At 43.5% G+C, this 26,897-nt stretch overlaps 1 long non-coding RNA gene across 1 annotated transcript in view; it reads right to left on the bottom strand.

The window, feature by feature from the left end:
* Window positions 1-26,897, bottom strand: part of LOC134285765 (uncharacterized) — a 578,496-nt gene that overhangs the window by 118,454 nt on the left and 433,145 nt on the right. The window lies entirely within an intron of this gene.

Genomic DNA, 26,897 nt, shown 5'->3' with positions numbered 1-26,897 from the left:
ATCGATGATTTTTTTTTCTGGAGAAAGGTATTTCAATTACCTACATTTTCTCGAAACAATGTTGCTGTGATATATTTAAGGGAAAAATTTTTTTCTAATAAAAACTTTTTCCATGTCTACATTGAGTGAATATTTTTCATCGTGTTTCGTGCCAACATGGCCATATATAGGTTCAGCAGCCTTTCATCAACCAATGAAACTTTATGGAAGTTCAAAAAATTGTTTAAGAAGCAACTTTGCATAATCTAATATTTATCTAGACTAACATTTGAAAAGGGCGTATTGGAGTGACCCACACTTATATGAAAAATCATCATCAGTTGTTTTGGATTCCCAGAAGCTACGTTCAGCATTTGAGCGAAATCGATTTAGTCTAAGGGGTGATACACAAATTATGTCACGCAAAATTCGACCTTCTTCAACCCCCCTCTCCTCTATGTCACGCTTTGTGTATGGGACCTCACGATTGTTTGTATGGGTCGTCACGTTCTGCAAAACCCCCCTCCCCTCCTAAAGCGTGACGTAATTTGTGCATGGCCCCTAATGGGGCGCTCAACGAGCATGAAGTTTGTATGGGAAAACTTGGCCAAATGTATGCAGAAATCTTAAGCTTTTGATTTTCGACGCTAGGTGGCGCTGCAAGTGTTCAATTATTAAAAAAAAATAATTAAAAACCTTAGCTATTCTTGTAGGTGACGATATGCCAAACAACTTTATCGAAGACCGCAAAGTGATCCGAAGCCTGTTAAAAATTTATACTCTAGGTAAAGTGAGGTGAAACATTATTGTCGTTTTTCCAATACATGTAAAGGAATATCAATAATGAAATCCCAATGCTTCGCCTCACTGACGGATCACTTACGGGTCTTCAACAAAGTTATTTGGCATATAGTCACCTACAATAATACCAATGTGTTTATTAATTGAACGCTTACAGCGCCACCTAGCGGCAAAAATCAAAAGCTTAAGATTTCTGAATACATTTGGCCAAGTTTTCCCATACAAACTTCAAGCTCGTTGAGCGCCCCATTAGGGGCCATGCACAAATTCCGTCACGCTTTAGAAGGGAGGGGGCGAGGTTTTGCAGAACGTGACGACCCATACAAACAGTGGTGTGGTCCCATATAAAAAGCGTGACATAGAGGGGAGGGGAGGGGGGTTGAAAAAGGACGTATTTTGCGTGACATAATTTGTGTATCACCCCTTAGACTAACTCGTTTTCGCTCAAATGCTGAACGTAGCTCCTGGGAGTCCAAAACAATCGATACAGGAGGTAAGACTTGTCATTTTTCGAATTTTATGTTTTTCATATAAGTGTGGGCCACCCTAGTACGCCCTTTTCAAATGGTAGTCTAGATAAATGTTAGATTATGCAAAATTGCTTCTTCAACAATTTTTTAAACATTCATAAAGTTTCATTGGTTGATGAGAGGCTACTGAACCTATATATGGCCATGTTGGCACGAAACACGATGAAAAATATTCACTCAATGTGGACATGAAAAAAGTTTTTGTTAGAAAAACATTTTTCCCTTAAATATGTCACAGCAACATTGTTTGGAGAAAATTTAGGTAATTGAAATACATTTCTCCAGAAAAAAAATCATCGATTTAAAAGCATAGGGTTTTTTGTAATATCGATTTAAATTTTTAAAACCTTTATTTTTCAAAGTAGGAATTAATTTTGTAATTTTTAGATATTTTTGTAAAAAACTTCATGGAATTTCACGATAGTCCGCCATACAACACTTTTTTGTAGGTCTTGTCATTTTTGAGTTACATCGATTTGAAAAAAATCTATAAAAAAAATTAGGCCCTCTTCAAATGTTACTCTTGAAAAATTTCGAAAAACAAAATATGCAAAGTTGCTTAGAAAGACCTATTGTTTATGTCCACAAAGTTTCGTTCGATTCTGAGAGGGTGCTGCCAGCCCCATAGAAGGGTTGGCGCGAAATTCGTAAAACCTTCTTTGGGAATTAGCTGATGCTCACCACGCTGCGTACGCTCAGCGTAACCTGTCTGGGTCATCATGAGCCCAATAGGGATAACAAAACATTAGTTTTCGTTCACAAACTCTTATTGCGCGCAAACCCCAAAATTTTATTCCCATCTTTGGGTTTCCGCGCCGAAGACCCAGCGCCAGATTCGGCGACACAGAGACATGACAGCAGTCGCCGGACAGTTGGTAATCGTGATATTTGACGGCGGTCATCCGTTAGTTGTGAGAGTGGATTGTTTTCATGCAAATAGAGCATTTCGCTGAAAGCGCACGTGTATTAGGTAAATATTGACAGATTTCTTGCTGTGTTAGTGTGGAATTTAGCGGTTTGCTGTATCGCGGAAGCTATCGCTGAAAAAAAAACGTCATGAAATTCAACGTAGCATCTTAAATTTTCAGTGAAAAAAGCAATATCATTTGCCTAATTTGATGCTGTTTGGGAAGAAATTTGGCTTTTGTAATATTCATTTCGAGGAATGATAATTTAGTGGAGAATGTATCATCTCACCATACATATATTCAGCTCACCGATGTCCTAATACATTGCACGAAAACTTCAGGGTAATGTGAGAGCCAACTACAGTCAACTTTCGCTCGTTGGGCTACGTTTAGGTGGGCTTAGTTTTAACTGGGCGCCCGTTAGGTGGGCTATAGCCCAGTTAAAACGAAGTCCAACGTCAGTTTATGACGTGAAGCACGATTTGTTTAGGTTGATAGCCCTGAATCTCTATCGTTAGAGATTATTTGACAGCTGAAAACTCAGCCCACCTAGTGAAAGTTTTTCACTAACTGTGGTAGGAGCTTAGTGCAACGAGCGAAAGTTGACTGTATTTGGATATATGTGCACGGGCGGAACCTGGATGTTGAGGTTTTATGGCAATAATAGCGTCATCCACGGGGTATAAACGATGAGGTAGGAAATATTGGTAAATGTACATAGGTTTATTAGTTGTCTAGCGTAACATCTTATGAGAGTTAAACTGAATGGTGATGAGTAGACCGAATGGGTATTGACCTACTGTCTTCATCTGATTGATAATTATCAGGTATCAGAAGGCCGGCTCCAGAGGCACGTTATCCTCCATTTGGGACATTTGTGCCATCGCCAAAATAACAGCCTATTTCATCATCTACCTGAGGGAAAAGGAAGGAAAAAGGATTTGGATGGGGATAGGGACAGGTAGGGAAATAGGAAAAATACCCTGGAAGAGGGTACTAACGCACAAGCGTACCACAATGGGTTCAAACAGCGCCCTGAAAAGGGCACTGTAATAACGCATAAAGCGAAAGAGAGCCTATAGCTCTTTACCACAGCGGGTTAAGAACAACAGAATATCCTGAAGATTCAGGTTTCTGAAGTCAGTTTCACTTAATAAGTGTTTACCGAATACTCGGAAACGCAGTTGCGCGAAAACTGGACAGTTACATATCAAATGATACGAAGTTCCATAATCGGATTCACAGCTATCACAGGCAAATGAATCAGCTTGCTGAATATTCGCCATGTGATAGCTGAGTCGGCAGTGGCCAGTCAATGCTTTGACCAGCATGCTGCAATTCTGCTTAGACAGATTAGTTAGATACTTCGCCACCCGTAGAGATGGCTCAGCACTATACAATTTGGTTTGACGACATGACTCCAAACTATTCCAGTATTGTCTGTGTTGAATGGCAGCCCAGGTGTGAATCTGAAGCTTAATCCAGCACTTCGATATCGGAATAGCTGGCTCAGGGCCAATGAAGTCATGTGATGCTCCAGAGCGAGCTAACTCATCAGCCAATTCATTTCCAGCGATGGAAGAATGACCAGGTACCCATAGAAGGTGAACAGCGTTTGCTGAATTCAGCTCCTCGATTTGAGTTCGACAAGCGATAACTATCTTCGACCTGGAGTTGGCCGAAGCAAGTGCTTTAATAGCAGCCTGGCTATCTGAACAGAAGTATATTACTTTGCCCATTACGTGCTGCTGAAGTGCTGATTGCACTCCGCACATAAGAGCAAAGATTTCGGCCTGAAAAACGGTACAGTGTCTACCAAGTGAATAAGACTGATACAGCCTTAGCTCACGAGAATAAACACCAGCACCTGCTCGACCTTCGAGAAGGGAGCCATCAGTGTAACATACGATGCCGTCTGAAATACTTCTCTCCAGATAACCAGATGTCCACTCTTCCCGAGAAGGGAATTTCGTGGAAAATGTCCTATATGGAAAATTACAAGCAATTGTAAGATCACTTGGAGCAAGGACAATTTTGTCCCAATTCACCAAAAGTGGAAACAACGAGGTGTGTGTTGAACTGCGGTTCACAGGAGTTTCCTCTAGTAGACCGAGTACCCGTAACCGGTAAGTGCAAGAAAGGGCTTCTTGTTTGAGATGAATGCGTAGTGGGGCAACGTCAAAGAGAACTTCTAGCGCTGCCGTAGGAGTTGAAGAGAACGCTCCAGACATCGCCATTAAGCACATCCTTTGGAGATGGCCTAATTTTGATTGGACCGTTCTCACTTCACCCTTTTGCCACCACACAAGACATCCATAATCCAATATTGGCCGAACCACAGTTGTGTAAATCCATTTGATATACTTGGGTTTTAGACCCCAAGTTGTACCAAAAGTACGCCGGCATTGCCCGAAGGCCATACAAGCCTTCTTGATTCTGAACTCAATATGAGGTGTCCAGGAAAGCTTGGAATCAAGAATGACTCCAACGTACTTTACCTGTTCAGTCACATCGATTTCAGAATCAAAGAGACGCAAAGGTCGAACGCCATTACGGTTTCGCCTTTCCGTGAAAAGAACAATAGATGTTTACTCGGATTAACCGAAAGGCCATATTGGCGACACCAACCCTCAACTACCTGAAGGGCGTTTTGCATCAGGTCGAAAAGGGTGCTGATGCACATACCAACTAACAATGTTAGGTAGTCGTCGGCAAAACCATAAGTAGGAAAACCGCTATTATTGAGTTGCCTCAATAGCGTATCTGCTACGAGATTCCACAAAAGCGGTGACAAGACTCCCCCTTGGGGGCATCCACAAACACTCAATTTCCTAATCCCTGCTAGACGCAATGTCGAGAAGAGATATCGGTTTTTGAGCATTTGGTGAATCCAATTGGAAATCATTGGAGATATACCATGACTCCGTGCGGCTTCCAATATGGCATCGAAAGGCACGTTGTCAAAGGCACCCTCGATATCTAAGAAAACACCCAAACAAGATTGCTTTTGAGCGAATGCTTTCTCAATATCGTAAACAACCTTGTGTAAAAGAGTCACAGTGGACTTACCAGATTGGTAGGCATGTTGGTTCACATGAAGAGGCACGTTGGCCAGATGAACATCACGGATATGATGATCTACAATGCGTTCTAAGCATTTCAGAAGAAAAGAGGTCAAACTGATAGGTCTGAAACTCTTTGCTTCTTCATACGACGCACGACCCACTTTCGGAATAAACTTTACAGTAATATCCCTCCAGGATTTGGTAGCAAAACTGCAAACAAGTAGTTTTTTCAAAACATGTTTGAAATAATCAAATCCCTTCTGAAGAAAAATAGGATAAATCCCATCTGCCCCAGGAGATTTGAAAGGAGCAAAGCTATTAAGAGCCCATTCAATCGATTCTATAGTTACAATACTCCGAGCCGAAGCTAAAGAATCATAACTACAAGAAAAGACATCAGGATCATCCGAAGATGTAATATCCACACATCCAGGGAAGTGTGTGCTGAATAAGCATTCCAGAACTTCCTCATCAGAGGAAGTCAGATCGCCATTTGGTAGATGAAGTTCGTTCACCCGGAAATCCTTAGATTTCGCAAGGATTTTGTTTAACCGACTGACTTCACTCAAGCTGGAAACATTTGTACAAAGGTTTTTCCAGCCGGATCGTTCAGCAGACCGGAGAGCTTTCCTGTAGGCCTTGCGAGCCGACCTGAAAGCCTCCGAACCAGCCGAACGTCGTCTGTTCCAACTCTTTCTACATTGTTTCCTGAGTTTCGCCAGATCAGAGTTCCACCAAGGGGTTCCTCTTGTGATCTTCACAGACCGTAGAGGGCATGCTTCTTCAAAAGCTTCCATGATGAAGGTCGTTGTAGTATCAACGGCATCATCTAAATCACTTGGAGTGTCAATGGATGGTGAATATCCATGAAATTTGGCTGCAACCAAATCAGTATAAAGATCCCAGTTTGTTGACCGAGGATTCCTGAAACGCAATGTTTGCGAAGTAACATTTAAATGTTCAAAAAAGATATAGCGATGGTCAGATAAAGATTCTTCATCTGACACATGCCAATTGGTCAGCTCGTGACTAATTCTGCTAGAGCAAAGCGTTATATCTAACACTTCCTCTCTAGCAGATACCATGAAGGTTGGGCGGTTGCCTATGTTAAGTAATGCAAGATCTGTACTACTTAAGTACTCCATCAAACTGGAGCCTCTGGGCAGCAGGGACGGATGTCCTGGGGCCTGACGCACCCCCCCGCTTGCGAGTCAGCCGCGTAGTTGCCGGCTAAGAATAGGACTACTAACCCCAATTCAAGGTGTCAAGCGACCCGTGCCGAGGAATGAGTGATCGAGGGGGTGAAAAAGATGCTCGATCTTTAACGGAGCCTGTGGGGCACCTGGGCACCCCCCACAGTAAGCTGTCCCTTACCGCTTTAATGCAGAGCTCTGGCGTGGTGGACATTCTTTCTCGTGCGACTCGTGGGAATAAAATATGAGTAACAAACCAATACAGAAATCAAGTGTAGCAGGTAGTAGTGGTGGGATCAACCCCTTCGCAAGAAGCGGGTTGATGAGATCTCCGACAAGGAGAAGTGAGGAGATAGGCGCTGGGAGTTGCGTACGCAGCTCAAGCGTGGGTGCTCCAGTCCACTTCCCGGCAAGCCAGCCTGGAGGTTATGGACGGAGCGTGGTTGTTGAGGGCCGTCAACCGAGGATCCAAAGGACGGTCCGCAATAGAGGTGGCTGAGCAGCAGCTTGGCAAAATCATCGACTTTGCGTCCACTAAGTCTAATATAAGTAAGGACCTGAAAACGGCCTTGCTTCGACTTAGGGCGTCGATCGACGATGCCAAGCAGGAACACGCGGCACTCGCGTTGCTGACTGCTGCAGCAGCGGAGCCTGCAAATGAGAAAGTGCCGAAGTTTACCCAAACGGAGGCCTTCTCCTTCGCAGGAAGTCCGAATAAGGCGGAAGCGACTGCTCGCGACAAACGGGGCAAGCAATCGCAGAAGCGGGCGAGGCAACCGTCAGGCGAGGAGCTGTCTGGCGGTGCCCGCAAGGCCAGGCGAATCATTACCCCGAAAGTCGGTAATAATGCCGGAAGGTCGGACCCCAGCCAGGGTTCCCGGAAAGCTGGGAAGGGTGGGCCTGAAAAGGCTGGCCCGTCCCGGAACGATGGGAACAAGGGGTTGCGACCGCTAGTGGGCCCTCAACAGCCACAGAATAGGGCGATCCAAGGGGTGGACCCCCCTTGGACGAAGGTAGAGCGGAAGAGGAAGAAGAAGGCGAATCCGCAGGTAGTAGCGCAGGACGCCAAGCCAAGGCGTAGGAGGGCAGGTGCCAAGCGCGAGAAAGGCGACGCTATCGTCATCAAGACGGAACAGTCCAAGTACTCGGACGTCTTGAAGATGATGCGAAGCGACGCCAAGCTTGAGGGTCTTGGAGCCGACGTACGCAGTATTAGACGTACTCGTACGGGCGAGATGATCCTGGAGCTGAGGCGCCAGAAGGAGCACAAGGGCGCCGCCTATAAGAGGCTGGCAGAAGAGGTCCTTGGTGAGGGTGTGCAGGTGAGGGCTCTGACACATGAGGCGACTCTGAAGGTCAAGGACATCGATGAGATCACCGAAGTGGAAGAGCTCGTCACGGCACTGCGGCAACAGTGCGATGTGCAGGTGGCCGCCGCAGCCGTTAAGCTACGGAAAGGGCCAGCAGGGACACAGATAGCTTTGGTTCAGCTACCTGTGGCGGACGTCAAAAAGTCCGTTAAAGTAGGGAGCATAAAGGTGGGTTGGTGTGTATGTCACCTGACATTCCACGAGCCACCAGAGGTTTGCTTCAGGTGTCTGGAACCAGGACACAAGTCGTGGGACTGCAAAGGCCCCGACAGGCGCAAACTGTGCAGGCGATGCGGCGCTGAAGGTCATAAGGCCCAAAGCTGCACGAGTCCGCCCATCTGCATGATCTGTACCGGGAAATCCTCGAACAACAGACATCCGATGGGTGGTCCAAGGTGCCCGGCCTTCAAGAAAGCCGCAGTGAACAACAAATCACAGTGCAGGTAACGCAGCTGAACCTGAACCACTGTGATGCGGCTCAGCAACTGCTTTGTCAGGCAGTTTCTGAGTGGGAGACGGATATCGCCATCATATCGGACCCATACCGAGTACCCGCCGGCAACGGCAACTGGGTCGCGGATGGGACCAGAAAAATGGCGGCGATATGGACGACGGGTAAATACCCCGTTCAGGAGTTGGTGTCTACTACCTATGAGGGCTTCGTGGTCGCCAAAGTAAACGGGGTCTTCTTCTGTAGCTGTTATGCGCCTCCGCGGTGGCCGATCGAGCAGTTCACGCAAATGCTGGACCGCTTAACGACCGTGCTAACAGGGCGAAGGCCGGTGGTAATAGCGGGCGACTTTAATGCCTGGGCCGTGGAATGGGGAAGCCGTTTCACGAACCAGCGGGGTCAGATCCTGCTAGAAACACTGGCCATCTTAGATGTCGACTTGGCTAATGTTGGTACCAAGAGTACCTTTAGTCGAAACGGAGCGGAGTCAATTATTGACGTGACCTTTTGTAGTCCTGGCCTAACAAGTAGTTCGAACTGGAGAGTAGATGATGGCTACACTCACAGCGACCACCTGGCGGTTCGCTACAGTATCGACTACAATAACAGCAGACAGCGGATAGAAGAAGAGGCGGCTAGGCCAAGGCCAAGCCCTCGCAGGTGGAAGACATCATACTTCGACGAAGGGGTATTTAGGGAGGCGCTCCGCCGTGAGCGAAACTTAATCGGTTTAGACGGCGACGAGCTGGTAGCGGTGCTCTCACGTGCGTGTGATGCGACCATGCCTAGGCGAGTCCACCCTAGAAATGGGAGGCCACCGGCTTACTGGTGGACCGACGCGATTGCGGACCTGCGCCGCGCCTGCCTACGGGCTAGGCGGCGGATGCAGCGAGCACGATCAGAGGAAGAGCGAAACGAACGGCGGGTGGTGTTCGCCGCTGCAAAAGCCGCGCTTAAGACCGAGATAAGAGTAAGCAAAAAGGCCTGCTTTGAGGGTCTCTGTCAGAGTGCCAATACGAACCCGTGGGGTGACGCCTACAGGATCGTTATGGCCAAGACGAGAGGTGTGATGGCTCCTACAGAGCAATCTCCAGAGATGTTGGAGGGGATCATTGGAGGACTTTTTCCGCGTCATGATCCTAGTCCTTGGCCTCCTTTCGTAGGACAGCCGGGGACTGGGGCTGGCGATGAGGAGAGGGTCACCGATGTGGAACTTGCGGGGATAGCTAAGTCCCTTAGCGTAGGTAAGGCCCCAGGTCCGGACGGAGTTCCGAACCTGGCCTTAAAAGTAGCTATTGCAGAGGCTCCCGAGATGTTCAGGTCTGCTATGCAGAAATGCCTGGACGAGGGAGTTTTCCCAGAAGCTTGGAAGAGGCAGAGCCTGGTACTATTGCCAAAGGCGGGGAAACCACCCGGAGACCCGTCGGCATATAGACCAATATGCTTGATTGACACGGCGGGGAAGGTGCTCGAAAAGATCATCCTCAATAGAATGTTGCGGTTCACCGAGGGCGAAAATGGTCTTTCGAGTAACCAGTACGGCTTCCGGAAGGGGAGGTCCACCGTAGACGCTATCTTGTCGGTTACAAAAACCGCCGAGAAAGCACTCGAGCCTAAGAGGAGGGGAATTCGCTTTTGCGCGGTAGTGACTCTGGATGTAAGGAATGCGTTTAATAGCGCCAGCTGGTCTGCTATTGCCGATGCGCTCTTGCGTCTGGGGATACCGGAGTACCTGTACAAGATTCTCGGAAGTTACTTTCAGAATCGTGTACTAGTCTACGACACGGAGGTGGGTCGGAAGTGCTTTCACATAACCTCAGGAGTCCCGCAAGGTTCCATCCTGGGTCCGGTGTTATGGAATGTCATGTACGACGAGGTGTTGAGGTTAGAGTATCCAGTGGGAGTGGTGATTGTCGGATTTGCCGACGACATTACGCTCGAAGTCTACGGTGAAACGATCGAGGAGGTAAAGTTGACTACCAACCACTCGATCAAAGTTGTGGAGGCGTGGATGCGGTCCAGGAAACTGGAGCTGGCTCACCACAAGACAGAGGTGACGGTTGTTAACAACCTGAAGTCGGAGCAGCAGACGGAGATCAGTGTAGGAGACTGTACTATCCTGTCAAAGCGCTCCGTCAAACACTTGGGCGTGATGATCGACGATAAGCTTACCTTCGGTAGCCACGTCGATTATGCCTGTAAAAGAGCCTCCACAGCTATTGCGGCACTGTCCCGGATGATGTCCAATAGCTCTGCGGTGTACGCCAGTAAGCGCAAGCTTCTGGCTAGTGTTGCTACATCCATACTTAGGTATGGCGGCCCGGCGTGGGGCACCGCGCTAAGTACTAAATGCTACCGACGGAAGCTGGAAAGTACTTACAGGCTTATGTGCCTGAGGGTTGCGAGCGCGTACCGTACCGTGTCACACGACGCTCTCTGCGTCATTACTGGTATGGTGCCTATCAGCATTCTTATCAGTGAGGACATGGAGTGCTTCGAAATGCGCGGCACAAGAGGCATACGCAGGACTGTCAGGATGGCCTCTATGGTCAAATGGCAGCGCGCGTGGGACAGTTCCACCAAAGGAAGGTGGACCTATAGGTTGATACCGAGGGTAGATAGTTGGATTAATAGGCGCCATGGGGAAGTCACATTCCACCTGACACAGGTCCTTACAGGTCATGGTTGCTTCCGACAGTATCTACACCGTTTCGGGCATGCGGATTCTCCCGAATGCCCAGTGTGCAATGGTTTAGAGGAAACGGCGGAACACGTTTTGTTCGTGTGCCCGCGTTTTCGCACAATGCGTGACCGCATGCTTGCCACATGCGGGGAGGACACAACTCCGGACAACTTGGTCCAGAGGATGTGTAGGGATGAGTTTGGCTGGAACGCCGTTTCAACGGCTATTACCCACATCGTCTGGGAGCTACAGAGGAGGTGGCGCGTGGACTCGGAGAATGGCTAGTCCAGATGCAGTACAAGAGGTGGTCCAGGGGTTCGGAGTCGGCTTCGTAGGTCATACCGGTGCCCTGCGGTCGAGATCGACCCTTACAGCGATTAAGTGGCCGCGGAGAGGAAGTCCCGGTAGCGGTGCTGTCGTGGCGTCGGTCTACTGGGTTGGATCCAAGCCCGCGGTTGGAAAGGGGTCCCCGGCAAGGGTCGGGGCAGGTGGAGACCCTGCCGTCAGCAACCTACGGATGCATCTGATAGGGCCTGAAGGGTAGTGATACCCTTCCTTTGCGGGCAGGTCAGATCGGGTTGCATGTGGGCATCAGTTCTTGATGTCCGCTCAGCAGTAGGGCGCGGGCGGGGTTGACCCTGCCCGCCTTCCGAGGACAAAGGGAGTGGCGAGGACCACTCGGGAAACTGGCTAAGCGCCAGCATGCTACCGTGATGGACTCTCCAAAGCGAGTCATCGATGTTCGTTGCTGCAGGCTACGCAGCTAACCTTGTGGGTGCGATGTGCACTAGCCCCTCTCTGAAGCAATACCTTCTTGGTGGTTCCGGAGAGACGTAGGGTTTGGCGACCATAGGAATGGTTTAGTGGGTACGAGGAGAGAGTAGTCCTGGATTTTACTTTTGTTGTAGAAGACGGCCTGTCAGACCTACACTACCCTAACCTTCTGTTAGGGTGTCTGTTGAGCAGATTATCCCCCTATGGTTTAGAAGGAAAAAAAAAAAAAAAAACTGGAGCCTCTCAAGTTAATGTCTGAGCTGCCCCAGATGATATGGTGAGCATAAGCATCACTGCCAAAAATTAGCGGAAGGCCTTTTGAAGTGCAGTATGCGATGACTTGTTTGAAAGCATCCGTAGGGGATGGTTCATCATGTGGTAAATACACAGAACAATAGACGTATTTCCTGTTGAGGTTTCCAACAGATACATCAATTGTGATAGCACATACATCTCTGGTGGTTAGTTCAGAGATGAGTGTAGCAACTATTGCGTTGTTGACAAGCACACAGGCTCGAGGCATGACACGCGAGTTTGCCATTTCATGTTTACTGAAAGTGGCAAACACTGGGTTCACAAGGTTTCCTAGATAGAAATTTCCCTTACGAAAGTAAGGTTCTTGTACCAAGGCCACTTGGGCTGTACCATTTTGCATAAGTCTGCAAAGATTGATCGTTGCTGTTCTTTTATGCTGAAGATTGATCTGAGCTATCCTAACCGTAGCCACTACCCAAACTAGGTAAGATTAAGGCCGCACGGGACGACGTGTAATTTTTCCTATCTTCCCTCTCTTTCTAACAATTTGCCTCACGATTTTGAAGAAGCAAATATCAATTTCTACTGCACTGACGTAGCTGAAACTTTAATCGATTGTGCACCACAAGTGAGCAAATGAACGATCAAATTTCTAGTCAATAATATGAAGTAGAAGTTGAGATTTGCATTTCACTAGCAACAGAGCAATGGCGGACGATTCAACCACCGTCCCGTCCGGCCTTAAACTCTTCGCAACAGCAGCACAACAAAGAACAGCAACAATAAAACCAAATCGGTATCGATTGGAAAACGCCAAAGGCGAGGATACACAGAATACACTGTGTAAATCGCATAATGCGAAACCATATAGGTGAAAATTTAAACTAATTAACAACATCTTCATAATCCCGCCCTTATTTAGCCTCAAGTGACACTAAAGAAGGGCAGCTGATTGTCTCGGAGAAACACAAGGTCCGCTGCACCATTGCTCCGGTTAGCGCAGTAAGGGCTACATACTGTGGAGGGCGCCCTGGTACTCCACAGGCTCCGTTAGCGGTTAGGTTTTTATTAGACCCCCCTAGCCATTCATTCCTAGGCACGGTAAGCATAAAGCCGCATCACACCATGAATTAGGGGTCACCTGTTGGTGGATTCTTACCACCGGAACAGGCGGTCCGTAGTGTTATTCTTAGCCAATTGAGACAATCGCTACCGACACTACACAGCTATCTAGGCTGATCGAGGAAAGAAGTTAATATTGATGATCAACTTCATACGGACTCGAACAGCCGAATAACGTAACATCTTATGAGAGTTAAACTGAATGGTGATGAGTAGACCGAATGGGTATTGACCTACTGTCTTCATCTGATTGATAACCTTTTCATAATAAATTTCCCTGCTTTAAACATAGGCTGTTCTTTCAAGTTGACCTGTGGTGTTTATCATCAGCAGTACCAGTTAAATTAGCTGGTATATTTAATATTGATGTTTTGTTCTTTGGTGTCAATCTGTTCTAGTGTCTATGGACGTTATAGTAGGAATCACCATCAGAGATTCTCCCTTCTTTGAACATATACGATTCTAAATGTAAATTCAGAAAAGTTTGGCTATAATAACGGTGTGAATTGTCTTTATAATTAACAAAAAATACATATACAAATTGTGCTCAAAGACATCCTTTGAAAGCAATCATACCTTACCTTTTCCGTATCGAATGTGTTACAGGTAGCCTACATCTTTTATGCCGATTATGATCTTTAGCAGATTACCTCAACCTCGATGACTCATTTTAAAGGTATTATATGTTTTAAGGGCGTTTTCAGCGATTGAATATTCAATAACACTCGAAAGAACAGTCTATGAATAAAAGAAGGGATAATATCAGACGAGCGTGTTTTGAGTTGAAAGCCCTATCATTTCCTATCAGAACATATAAAAAAAACGACCTTCGTTTAGAAGAAGAGCAAACGTCATTCAAACATCCGTATTATTATTTTGTCTTGAAAAATGACTCAAGGGAAAATCCAAGGTACTCATATTACCAAAAACACGGACAAACAGACGTAACACTTCGAACATTTTTGGATTCAAATCATAGTCACGGAAACGTATTCGACCAATGCTAAAAGAACAGCTAACCATCAACTAGGTGGCGCTAGTGAGCAAACGTCAAACTCGAACAAAATCGATGCAAGCGCCACGGATGGTCAGTTGGCCGACTAAATATCAAGTTTATAAATAAACCGTTAAATCGGTGGACGATATGAAATATCAGAGTGTTACGTCTGTTTTGCTATTTTTGCCAGATGCGCCTCATGCAAGCTAAAGCGCTGTTCATAAACTACGTAGACTCATTTTTGGTCATCTCCTTCCCCCACCGTTGACTTTCGTCCATACGAAATTTTTGAAATTTGTATGGACCGTAGACTTTGGCCAGAACACCCCCTCCCCCACAAGAGTCGATGCATGATGATATATCCATCAATTCGTCAATTGTGTCAAAACGAAAATAGAAACTCTAAGGTGGTCATAAATCAGTTGAATAGTCCTTCTAAAGCCTGCACATTGGCCCAGCCTACCTTTTCGTTCCAATGACTGATTCAGCCAGATCGTATTCATCAGGAAAATTATCAGAAACAAGTTTTGAAAAAAGTTTAATAAATATTTCGGGGAAATGGTCTATTCGGGGAAACTTCATTCGGGGAACTGGTTTCGGGGAAATGTCGTACAATCGGGCCGTAACGCTCGGCTGTACTCCCCCCTCCCCCTAGAACGTTACGTAATTTATGGACGACGCCAAGGCCCCTAAAATATGGTCCTAGACGACATATTTACTCATTTTTTGATGTTTTTATTGACCGTGATTTTTTACAACCGTGTACGTCAGATGGAAACATTTTCAAATCCCCATTATGAAAAATGACGAATTCCATCACGTCAAGGTCGGCCTCAAATGTCAAACTAGAATCGTTTACCATTTTACTTTTTTCCGTATTTTCCCCCTAATTCTTTAATTTTTCTAATTCGGGAAAAGTACAGTTCCAATTAGAATACCGTGCTTGATCGTATTATTCAATAAAATTGGAATTTCGCCTTTAATTTTAATCTTTAATTTTTAGTAATGATTTCATTTTTTTTTACATTTGTGAATTTGAACGGGCTAATTCTCCACATTCATGTTTTCGGGTCATCGGATCTACAAGCGAAACCTCTTTAAACGCCTCAAAACTCCCTGAAATTGTATACCCCCTGTATTGTTTTGACTTGAAACGCCTCTGAAACACCCTGGAACGCATCGTAACGCCTTGTATAGACCTGTGCCCTAACCATCAGCGGAGCCAGCATTTTCTTTTTTCTTACTCACTCTCCTAAACATACACGAGAAAGAAACAGATGGAAGAGGGGGCAGATTGCCTCCTCTTTCATCTCGCTCATTTTCCTGCATGTTTAGGAGAGTGAGTAAGAAAAAAGAGAATGCTGGCTCCGCTAATGGCCCCAACTATATTTTGCTCGGCGGCGGCGTGAGGGCCATTCTTGGCCGGTGGCGGTGACGTCGTTGGCGTCAAGCCGGTGACAGCTTTCGGCAGCGGCGGCGTGAATTGGCGTGACCAAAATTTGACCATAATGTCAACATTGGCAAAGCAAAAAAATGGTCATTACGCTCTAGAAGTCTAGAATTTGTAGTCTGAGATTTATAATGACCATTGATGACATAAACTATTCAACACCAATCAACCTAGCCATGAAAATATTTGACAGTTCTCAGGTCACTTGACAAATCACATACAAGCAAGATAAAGACAAAACATATTTTCTTCTTTACCGACCTTCTCGCCCTCCTCGTTTTGCTCATGTTACATCTGTCAAGTGACCTGAGAACTGTCAAACATGTTTAAGATTAGGCTTCGAGGTGTAATATAGAATTACGTTTTTTTCTGGATACGACTGAGGTTATGTACTGTTACGGTTTGGCTTCGCAGTCTTAAACCTTTAAGATTGAACCCTTGAAAGAGGTCCCAAACAGACCGAAACGTCGGGAATAATCAAAAACTAGTGTTTTCCATTCCCCTTAAAACTGCGAAGCCAAACCGTAACAATAAAGAATTACATTTCAATGAATACTTTTTCTATTTCTGTTCGGGTCCGTCACTGCGACTATTGTGACATTACCTGTGTCTTTAGTGTAGTGCATGTTGCACTATTCCATTGCAAATGCAGGGCAATAAAATATCGATTTTGCTACAGTTTTTGTTTTTTTAGAACCTTCAGAAGCTTTCAAATTTGATAATAAGGTCGCACTATTTATACTAAGGAATCTCCGAATGATTTCAGGAAGGAATCTCAGAAGGAATTCCAGGAGGAGCCTTAATGAAACTCCATGAAGAAACTTCTGGACAAATCTCTGCAGGAACTGCTGTATGTCACCCCGAAGAAAAATCTCCGAAGGAATTCCAAGAGGAAACCCCGAAGGAACTATAGGAGAAATCACCGAAGGAATTCTAGAAGGAACCCCCGAAGGAATTTCAGGAGGACTCTTGGAGGTATTCGATGAGGAAACTCAGAAGGAAATCTTCGAAGGTATTCAAAGAGGAATTCCAGGAGGAAACCTCGAAGGAATTTCAGGAGAAATCCACGACAAAATATCAGGGGAAATCCTCGAAAGAATTCGAGGAGAAATCCCTCCTTGAAGTCCAGGCGGAATATTTAAATGAAGTCCTGGAGAAATCCATGGGAATTCCATGAGAAATCTCCGAAAGAATTCTAAGAGGAATCACCAAAGGGGAAATCCGCGACGGAATATCAGGAGGAATCCCCAAAAGAATTTCAGGAGGAATCCTTGAAAGAAGTCTAAGAGGAAACCTCGAAAGAAAATCTTGGAAAAATCTCCGGAAGAATTCCAGGAGAAATTCGCGAAGGCATTCTAGGAGGAATCTCCGAAGAAATTCCAGGAGGTATTCCCGGAGGAAGTCCAGGGGAACCCTTGAAGGAAGTCCAGGAGGGATCCCCGAAGAAATTGTAGGAGAAATCCTTGCAGGAACTCCAAGAGGAATCCCCGAAGGAATTCCGTTAGGTATTTCCAAAGGATTTCCAGGCGGAATCCTCGAAGGATTTTCAGCGGAATCTCCCGAAGGGAATCTTTTCGCGTAGGGGGGGAGGAAATCGAAGGAGGTATCTCGTAAAGAATTCTCGGAGATATGCCTGATTATAATCCTAAGAAAATTATAGAAGGAACTCCTACAAGATTCCCTGAAGGAACTTTTGTAGCGATTTCTGAATGAGCTTCTGGAGACATCTCTGATGTAACTTCTGCGGGCATTCGTGAGTCCTCCTGGAAAAAAAAAACTCAATCTTAATGTGGAAGAATTTCTGGAAGAATCCCTAAAGGAACTTCTCCAGGAACCCTTTAAGGATATCCTGAAGAAATCTTAGAAGAAACTCTTATATAGGAATCCCTGAATAAACTTCTAGAGGAATCCCTGAATTCTCCTGGAGGTATCCTTGTATCCTTCTATAAGATTCTCTGAAGGAACTCCTGGAGAGATTTTTATTCTGTAGGAATTCCTGAAGAAATTAATGAGGAATCTCTAAAGAATCATCCGCAAGAATCTCTGAAACTCCTGGAGAAATCTCTAAAGGAACTCCTAGACTAATTTCTGTAAGAGCTCTTGCAGGAATTTCTAAAATAACTTCAGAATGAATCCCCACAGGAACTCCTAGACTTATTTATAAAGACCTCCTGCAGGAATTCCCGAAGAACTTCTTACGCAAATCTTGATGGATCTCCAGCAGGCATTTATGAATCCTCCTGAAAGAATCTCTTAAGGGACTTCTAGAAGGATACCTTAATGAACTCCTATTGAAATACCTTAGAGAACTTCTGAAGGAATTCCTAATGAACACCTGGAGGCATCGCTGAATCCTCCTGGAACTATTATGGAGGTCCCCAAACGATCTACTGGAGAGGTCACCAAAGGAACTTCTGGAGCAATCCTTGAACGAACTCCTAAAAGAATCTCTGAAAAATTATCATGTGGCATCCCGAAGTAATTCCAAGAAGAATCCCGTAAAGAATTTCAGAAGGGATTTTTGAAGAAATTCCAGGAGGGATGCCATCAACTTTCATCGAGGGATGCCATCAACTACGCCATCGTGGTGCGAAAACCTAAATATCTGTGGAGGGTTAAATAGCATCTGAAACCTCCTGAAACGCATTGAAATGCCTCGAAATGCCTCTGAATCCCCCTGAAATACCCGTGAAACTCATCTGAAAGCCTTGAACACCCCTAAGACCCCTACGAAACCTCCTGAAATGCTCTGCAACGCAATATAATGCCTTAAAACCCATTTGAAGCTCCCCTGAAACTCACCTAAAACCAGGGCTGCAATTTTTCGACAGGCTTTTATGATTGTGATATTTTGCTTTTTTTCATTTTCCCCGTTTTATTTTGCCTGTCATTGTTGTTTTCCATTCAGCAACACGGGAGCGAAATGAAAAAGTTACTCACTTTCACAAGCCACCGCATGAGTAGTGTGTGGACGATTCGGAATGAAACTTGGTTGGGTCGCTCACAAATGGAGCTCTCGGACTCTGTCAGAGTTCTCACATCAAGAAACTGAAAACGACCGTCACAGTCATTCATTTTCGGCTGAAGGCACTGAGCCTGATACCTAGCAGGCCTGCCTGAAACCCCCGTGAGGTTCATCTGAGAGCCCCCTAAGACTTCTCTGAAATCTCCTGGAATGCATTGTAAGAACGCCTTAAAATGCCTCTGAAACCCCCCTAAAAACCCCGTGAAACTCACATAATTACCTGTAAAGCCCCTTAAAATAACCTAAGACCACTTTGAAACCTTCTGAAATGTCCTGAAATTTTAACGCCTATAAATGCCTCTGAAGCCCCCTGAAATCCCAGTTAAGCTCACCTGAGAGCCTATGAAGCCCCCTAGAATCCCTCGGAAACCTTCTGAAACTTCCCTTAAACCCCCGTGAAGCTCATCTGAGAGCCTGTGTAGCCCCCAAAAACCTCTCTGAAATCACCTGAAACGCTTTGAAACGCCTCTTAAGCCCTCTTGAAATCCTCGAGAATCTCACCTGAGAACCTATGAAGCCCCCTAAAATACCTCCGAAACCTTCTGACACGCCTTGAAACGCATTGTACCGCCTTGTAACACCTCTGACAAGATTTTTTGAATCTTTTCTTAGAGAAATTACACTTATGAATGGTACTGTCATTGTTGAAAATTAAAAATGGAACATGATTTTTTTTTTACAATGTTCTATGAAAAATGCTCAAAAAATAATCCTTTTATCAGCACAAAAAAAAGGTTCTGCCGTTAATATTAACACAATTTTTTAAAAACCAATACCCTTCAAGAATGTCATATGGTGCATACAGGCCCGTATTAAGGATTGTGGGGACCCTGGGCCAGAGCGGATGTGGAGGCTCCTCGGAGGTACAAATGCGATGAGCGAATGTTTTTGAACAGTACTTGAGCCAATGAAAAATAATATTAATGTTAGCATGCAAAATCGGTTTTTGTGGGGGCCCCTAATATGTGGGGGCCTGGGGCCCTGCACCGCCCCCCCTACCTCAGATCTGGGTGCAGAGCAAAATAAAAAAAAATATTGAAAAAAATACACAAATTGAAAAAATATTACAAAAAAAATATTTTTTGAGAATTCTCATAAAAAAATGCCTTTTTTTTAATCGCCCTGCCGGATCCTCTCAATGATTTTTTTTTCAGAAAATCGAAATGTTTAGGGTTGAGCACTTTGACTTTTCAAATTTACTCAAACCTCCATTTAAGTAATGAGTCGGGGATACTTAAATGGATCCATTACGTAAATGGATTCATTACGTAAATGGATTTTGTTTTTGACTTAAATAGAGTTCATGCTCTTCCATTGTAGTTTCGTCAAAATATCTACAGTATTATCGAAATACGCCAATAGACCGTTTGTTAGAACGAAAAAGTTGTTAGGTCGAAGAGGTCATCAGGCCGATATATCGTTTGGTCGGAAGAAGGTCGTGTGGCCGGAAAATACTGTTACATTATTTGGCCAAATAGGTCATTAGGCCGAATAGGTCATTAGGCCGAATAGATCATTAGGCCGAATAGATCATTAGGCCGAATAGATCATTAGGCCGAATAGATCATTAGGCCGAATAGATCATTAGGCTGAAAAGACAAAAAAATATATATATACATACAGGGGATAGACAAAATGATCGGGACAGGCAAAATTTTCACTTTTCAAAAAATGTTCAATTAGCTGTAACTTTTCGAAAAGTGCTTCAAATATTCTCAAATTTTTACTGTAAGTCTATCAACTAGTTGTGTACTAGTGGACAAAATTTGGAAAACATCGGACAATTCTTCACGAAGTTATAAAGTTTTTTGAAAAAGATAAAATTATCCGATAGCCAACTTTGAGCTGTTATATCTCCGGATTCAATGAACCGATTGCAATGAAATTTTGACCATTTATGACTTATATAATGAGCTATGAAAAACCCTTGACTTAACTTAATATTCTTAACGCGGAAGAAAATTATAACGATTAGATTATTTTTCTAATAAAACACCAAATTATCCAAAACATCAACATCGTTTCAAAATTCAAGATGCAAATTATAGTTCATTTAGTTTTTCTCTAATTGACTTATATATAAATGCGTTATGAAGGAAAGTAACAACATAGCCGCCAATAAGTTGAAAACGTAATGGGATGCATATTAAAAATAGACCAATTTACTAAAAAATCGTGAAAAAACTAAAATCGCTATAACTTTTTTGCTTGTTAAAAATTTCAAGTTAAGTCAAATGTTTTCCAGAGTTCATTATATAAGTCATGAATTGTCAAAATTTCATTACAATCGGTTCATTGAATCCGGAGATATAACAGCTCAAAGTTGGCTATCGGATAATTTTATCTTTTTCAAAAAATTTTATAACTTCGTGAAGAATTGTCCGATGTTTTCCAAATTTTATCCACTGATACACAACTAGTTGAAGGACTTACAGTAAAAATTTGAGAATATTTGATGCACTTTTCGGAAAGTTACAGCTAATTGAACATTTTTTGAAAAGTGAAAATTTTGCCTGTCCCGATCATTTTGTCTATCCCCTGTATATGCCGCAGGAATTTCCAAAGGAATTATGGATGTATATGAAATTGAATGTAGGGGAAATTGTGTATTTTCGGCAGTTTTGTTCTCTTCGGCATGGGGTGTTTTTTGACAGCTATTGAACTCAGAGTTGGTCTCAAATCCTTCCCAACCAAGCTGAATTATATGGCCAAGTTTCAAAAAATTTGGCCGACAAAAACCCCTCATGACGAAGAGAACAAACCTGTCGATAATACCCATCGTCAACCGATATGCCCTCATTATGCATTGCTGTTTACGAAATGCGAGTGTCAAATAATGAAAAGGTAGGGTTTGACTTGGCCAATGGTTCCTCAATTATTCCGGAGATTTCTTGGGAATTTGAAGTAGAATTGTTCTGAGATTACGCAAGAATTTTCTATCTTTTCCAAGAATTCCGAATTAAATACAATTCCTGCAAGAAATCAACAAAAATATTAAAGCATTAATTCATTCCCACTTCCGGACATCTTGGAAAATATGTGAGAATTTCCGGTGGAAATATTAAAATAATATTCTACAAAATCTCCGTCAGAAACTCTCATAGGGGGTTGTTTAGAAGCTGTACTAAGCTGAAAAACTTTTTCAGTGTAGCTTCTAGCTGTTTCCGAGAAAAATTCCGAGGCAAATAACATAGCATAACCAAATGGTATCCACGCACCAAGGCCATTCTGAGATAATTTTAAGATACTGCAGATCAACAAAACTACCTGAAGTTCCGAAATTTCAGATCTACACTTGCAGTAATAGTTAATTTCTCTACATTATAAGCCTTATTTACCAAGCAGCCCTGAAGACAAACAGAGATTGTTCCAAATGTTAGAGATCTTCTGAGCCGTCCTGGTATTCACTCCTTACCATTTTTTTTTTTTTTTTCCTTCTAAACCATAGGGGGATAATCTGCTCAACAGACACCCTAACAGAAGGTTAGGGTAGTGTAGGTCTGACAGGCCGTCTTCTACAACAAAAGTAAAATCCAGGACTACTCTCTCCTCGTACCCACTAAACCATTCCTATGGTCGCCAAACCCTACGTCTCTCCGGAACCACCAAGAAGGTATTGCTTCAGAGAGGGGCTAGTGCACATCGCACCCACAAGGTTAGCTGCGTAGCCTGCAGCAACGAACATCGATGACTCGCTTTGGAGAGTCCATCACGGTAGCATGCTGGCGCTTAGCCAGTTTCCCGAGTGGTCCTCGCCACTCCCTTTGTCCTCGGAAGGCGGGCAGGGTCAACCCCGCCCGCGCCCTACTGCTGAGCGGACATCAAGAACTGATGCCCACGTGCAACCCGATCTGACCTGCCCGCAAAGGAAGGGTATCACTACCCTTCAGGCCCTATCAGAGCACTATCACTCCTTACCATCAATAGCCGTAACAGTACCAGTTATAGCTAGAAACTATATCAAGCATAATAAAACATAATCTATGGACTTCTTGGAATCCTACAAAATCTTTCGGGGTATTCTAGTTCAGCCAAACTACTCTGGAATTTAGAACATCAGGTCTACACTTGTGGTAACTGGCAATTACACTACATCGAGTAACGATGCATAACTAATCATGTTTATTGAAAAAAAAGGTATGGACACCGTCTACAGCCAGAGGCTGTACAGACTGAGCGAAACTTAACACTAGACAACGGACACGACACACATTACGAGCACCAGTGGATACGAGGAAGAAACATTTCGTGCGAAAAGCTTCATCACTCGGAGCGGGAATCGACCCCTCACCCCATGGCATGGTACGTTTATACGGTTGGTGACGCTAGCCGGATAAAAACTAACCATAGGGTGTTTGGTGAAAACCATTCCTGCACCATGCAGTGTACCAGCTACAATAAAGTGTATTGTGATGAAATGGTTCGCTAAAAGCTTTGCACATTGTAGCTACTATACATTTACATTCGATTCTTATGTAACAATATATTATACCTTTTTTTCTTACATTTGAACCATTCACTTTTCCGAAATATTATTTTTCCGTGCATTTTCAACTATTTATTCAGTTTTAGATTTTTTTTCCGTGCATTTTCAACTATTTATTCAGTTGTTGATGTTTGTGGCTTTTTTGATGCAAAGGAAAGGAAAGAGAAAAAAGTGAATAAGTTGAAACATCAATTTAAAGTCAATAAAATGTTTAAATCAGTGGTAAACCAGATGTCCTAAGAACTGCAGATCCAAGAAATATGGCGGGCTAGGTATGAAGAGTGCGAGGTCAACTTGGAAACCGCCGCCTGTTGAGATAAGGTGGTACTTTTGTATAAAAGTGTAAGAGTGTGTTGGTGCTTGTATGAAGACTTACTCACACTATCATGAATAGTTCCACCTTGATCCGTGCGCAGCGCTGCTAACAATGACTCCCGATTTCCAGCAGTGCTGCAAGTCTTCTTGATAAAGTGGTCTTCGGTTCAACACTATTCTTTATGTATTTGCATTAAGGGGAGTTTTCTCCTCTTCTCTCATGTGAACTTGCCTTCGACCACAATCGAATCAAATTCGATTGACAAACTTTATCTAGCCATCGTTAACATATGATGGACTGGACTGAACACTGACATGACTTCTATACAGTCGGAACCCGCTCGTTGAGCCACGACTTCCAACCAACCAACGAATTCGATTCGCTAGTTGGGTGAAGTGACAGCAGCACAAGGGGCGTGCGCATGGTTTTTTTAATCATGTTTAGGTTGGAAGTAAAAAGGAAAATTTTTCAATTTGTTTCACATATAGAGCAAAACTGATACATTTTGCAAGATATGTACATATATGGCCAATGCGAGAAATAACTATTTTCACCCATTTTTAGTCGGTGAAGTGAAAATATAGATGTTTATGAAACCACCCGGACCGAAATGCAAGCACAAAACGCTTTGAATAATCGACAAAATAAAGATTGCCGATGTTTTGCATTTGTTTTGAAGTAATTGTACATATTTTTTTTTAAGAAATATGAAATAGAAATTTTTCTTGATTATCAGTAAAGTTTGAGAAACCAAAAACTCATTAGTTCGCCCCTCGGAATTACAGATTAGTTGTCATTTTCAGCTTGACATTGAATTATGACATCCAGGTGTTTTTTAGTTGGCTGACAGCTCAACTAACGGAGCCCCAACTAAAAAGCCATCCAACTATTAAGCCCCCAACCAGCGGGTCATGATTGTACACGGAGAGACGAAACTACCCAAAAGTGAGTAACTTCGGGGTTGCGTGCATCAAGCCAATTTTGAGTTGATAGAATCGATGTTTATGTTGGGTTGTTCCCGCTTGCTTCCGCGTAAAAAAATACCAATTTTTTTTACCGCGGAGCGGACCTGGTTGGATGGTTAGAACACGTGACTATCACGCCGAGGACCTGGGACCGAATCCCACTCCCGACAAACTCACAAAATGTGAGTTCTTCCTTCGGAAGGGAAGTAAAGCGTGGGTCCCGACATGAACTAGCCTAGAGCTAAAAATCTCGTTAATACAGATAAAAAAAATACCTAATTTTAAGTTTTTTTCACACAACCGAAATTTTGACTAGGTTGAATTTACTCAAATTTGAGTACTGTGATAGAAACTCAGTGTTGGCTTGACGCACTGAACTGCAAAAGTTGGTCTGTTTTTCTCTTCACTCTCTGACAACAATAGAAAAAGCGCATGAGAAGGGAAATGAAAAAGAACTCAAAATTGAGTTTAAAAGTACCTAATTTTGAGTTTTTCAGTTTCTCCGTGTATAGGTTCATCTGCGGGTTCACTTTTTAACCTAACTTATATTTGATTCGAACTTGACAGTTTTCTCATGAGTTGTTATGTATTTCAAACTTTAGTCAAACTGGTGCCTTAATATTGCAATAACGGTTAAGCACGCTGTAATGATACTTATGTACCTCGTCACCCACTTCATGCAATTACATGGGGCTGTCCATAAACCACGTGGTCATTTTTTTGGGACTTCTCACCCCCCCCCCCCCCCCGCGTGGTCATTTGTCCATACAAAATTTTTTATTCGTCCATACAAAATGCTTATAGGTCGAACCCCCCCCCCCCCCCCCCCCCTCATGACCACGTGGTTTATGGACAGCCCCTTAGTGGTCTAATAACACTTAGCGCGCTCGGCATAGTTCCATCATGCCGCTCAAAGTGTTGCTACAAATAATGCTTAGTTTGCAAAACCCGGTTATCTGGCTGGTGGGGCATGGGAGCCTAAGCTTCAACTGTTAATGCAATCAGAGACTACTCAGACTTAGACGTGGGCGATCCTATATATGAAGGGTTATTCAAAATGCTCTGGATAATTCCCAAAGCGTATTCTAATAAATCTAGTAAGCCTAAGATGCAATTAACAGGAGTAAAATTTCAACATAATATAACATTATAAGGTTTATGTAATGTAAAACAATACAACATAACAAAAGAGAACCATTCCAAAATCATTTGATTAAATGTATAATCAGAAGTGAAATTACAATTAAAAACAATTTATTTACGGTACATTTTATTGTTTAAAACCGTTCATGTACCATACAATGTAAGGTATATTTAAACCCACGTATCAGAATTTAGAACAATTCATTAACAATAAAATGTATGGTTTTGCAAAAATATATATATGGAGAAAAATATTTTATTATATTGTTACGATACTTAACAACCTGTATAATATATTGTAAAAATCTTATTTACAATTCACGGTATGGTGTCTACATTACATCTTATTGTTTTTGTATTTTTATTTTTACAATGGTGTCTATTGTAAAAATATGATTCCATATAGTACTGTTACAATACAACGCTCGGTTTTTCTACTGTATTTTTTATTCGGGTAACCACACGGCCACGAGGCTTCACTAAAAAAATAACCAGACAACCTTCTTGAAGACCAATAGACAACATTATATGATCATTTTTAGTGCACTCTGGATCATTAAAACTGTTTTTGTGTTCAGTCCTTGCCATCTGCTGTCGTTATTACAGCTGTTGCGAAAACCACTTGTACTCTGTGGCAGGGGCGTACAATTTCGTTTCAATGATACACTTTCATGCAACATTTGAATAAGTCACTTCAAGTGTTTCATACATTTTTCTAATGACTCGGTCGTTAAAAAAAACTTTTCCACTCATCGTAGCACTCGGTAGTCTCCCACCCGGTCGCATTGCTTGTGCTTCACCCGTCAGAGCATTAGTGTCTCACTGGTGCGCGCTAGTCTCTCAATGGTTACGGGCGCCAGTTAATTGGATTTAAGTGGTCGAATTTGTTATCCTCTTTCATAAAACATAATTATCATTCTATTGGCGTGCACCACTATTTAAAAATGTGGTTTAAATAGTGTTTTTAGCATGTTGAAGTATTTCAATGACTCATAAATGAAACGAAAATCCAAGTGTATCATCCCATGTTTCATACACACTTGTTTCTGTAGCAACAACGAACGAGTGTGTTGCTGGGTGAGAGATGAAGCATCACAGCAGTCCGTTCGCATGGGAAACGATTTGCTACAGTCGTCGTACGTCATGTTTTCCTTTCGAAATTGCACGACCCTGCTCTGTGGTTCTTTGATATCTTACTTTAACTCAGGGTATTCTAGTTCAGCTGAAACACTCTGAACTCTGGTGATCAGATGATTGGATCTACACTTGAGAAGCCTGAAACCATGCAAAATCACGAGACAACTGCCAAAAACATAAAAAGAATTCTGAATAAAAAAAATGAAGTTGGCAAACATTTTCAATTTCTGACCCACAGCGCCCCAAC

This window comes from Aedes albopictus, chromosome 1 (assembly GCF_035046485.1).
Source record: "Aedes albopictus strain Foshan chromosome 1, AalbF5, whole genome shotgun sequence".
NCBI classification, from domain to species: Eukaryota; Metazoa; Arthropoda; class Insecta; order Diptera; family Culicidae; genus Aedes; species Aedes albopictus.
This window is presented reverse-complemented; position numbering and strand designations above follow the sequence as displayed.